This window comes from Alligator sinensis, unplaced genomic scaffold (genome assembly GCF_000455745.1).
Source record: "Alligator sinensis unplaced genomic scaffold, ASM45574v1 scaffold1118_2, whole genome shotgun sequence".
NCBI lineage: Eukaryota > Metazoa > Chordata > Crocodylia > Alligatoridae > Alligator > Alligator sinensis.
The window spans coordinates 264,692-266,457 of record NW_005843184.1 but is presented as its reverse complement, the minus strand read 5'-3'; positions in this window follow the sequence as shown (position 1 = coordinate 266,457).

Sequence of the window (1,766 nt, the reverse complement as noted above, 5' to 3'; positions counted from 1 at the left end):
GCCCGCTGCAGGGCCCGCACCCCAGACCCTGAGGGGAGGTGGGCCTGGTGGCCTCGGAAGCATCAAAGCGTTGGGAGAAGGCAGGAGTCCCTCCCGCCAAAGCGCGCAGGGGGCCGCCGCGGCTCTGCCAGGCTGCTGAGCAGCACCAGCGCCGGCAGGTCTTCAATATGAAATTACCACACTAGAAGCTCAAATGATTGTATGTGCTGAAAAGCGACAGTGCACTGAAAAGCTGTGCAAATAAGTCTTGTAATTTACTTTACGTTGTTCGCTGTAACGTGCCAGTGAGCGAGTGAAAGCTGGGCCATCAAAAGTTGAAGTTTCTTCATTTCGAAGCAAGTAGTCATCATGAGGCCTTTGGTGGGCTCAGATCAAGCATAGTCCTATGCTTGCCTGGCAAGGGAAACACCGTGACCACTGAGGCGGTCCTCCTAGTCGCACCTGGAGAAGACCGCTCTCCTGGTACAGGGTAGCCAAGTTAAAAATCCTGCTTAGCTGCTGGAGTGGGAAGGTCTTGGCTTTATGCCCACTTTATGGAAAGAGGAGACTCCTCCCTAGCTTGACCTGCGGCATTACAGCTGAGGGCAAGCAAAACTTGGGGGCATCCGAACCCCAAGCCTCCAAGCTTGGGTCTGCAAGTAGGATGCCCGCCAAAGGTTTTGGAAACATCTGAAGCCCCAGATGTGGGGGGAGGAAGTTTGCTGGCAATCGGGCCACTTACTGTTCTGGACTGACTCATGGATTTGGAATGTGTTTTGGCTAATTTAGCTTGGAATATGGAAAGTAAAGAAACCCCAAAAAACAGCAAACGAAAACATCAGTTAAGACTCTCTGACCTCTTGTGGGCTAAAATGTAGTGTACGGAGTTTGTGAAGTCCTGAACTAAAGAGCCTGGGATGGAGGATGCTTGCTTGTACTATCTGGGGGCGTCCAAACCCCAAGACCTCCAGGCTTGGGGCTGAATTTAGGATGACCACTGGAGTAGAGAGTATCTGAAGTTCCAGAGTGAGACATCTGGCATGGAGGATGCTCACCAGTTGCAGCACCATACATGGTGTTTAGAACGATTGAGTTCTACCTGCTCAGTCAATATGGTTTTTGGAACGGTTGAGTTCTGCTCAATCGATATAATTTGGAATGGATTTGGCTAATTTGATTTCACAGATTTCATAGACGTTAGGGCTAGAAGGGACATCGGAAGATCATCGAGTCCAGCCCCCCTGCCCGAAGGGCAGGAAATCAACTGGGGTCATAGGATCCCAGCAAGATAAGCATCCAATTTTTTCTTGAAGGTGTTCGATGTAGGTGCTTGAACCATCTCTGGTGGCAGGCTATTCCAGACCTTGGGGGCTCGGACAGTAAAGAAATTCTTCCTTATGTCCAGCCTGAAATGTTCTTGCAGGAGTTTATAACCGTTCAACCTCGTCATCCCTTGGGGCGCTCTGGTGAACAAACGTTCCCCCAGATACTGGTGGTCACCCCTGATAAACTTATAGGTGGCCATCGGATCACCCCTGAGCCTGCGCTTTTTCAGGCTAAAGAGCCCCATAGCTCTCAGCCTGTTGTCATAGGGTCTGTTTTCCTGACCTCTGATCATGCACGTGGCTCTTCTCTGGACTCTCTCGAGCTTCTCCACATCCTTTTTGAATTGTGCGGCCCAAAACTGGACACAGTACTCCAGCTGCGGCCTCACTAAGGCCGAGTACAGGGGGAGAATGACGTCCTGGGATTTGCTTGAGAAACATCTATGGATGCAAGCCAGCGTT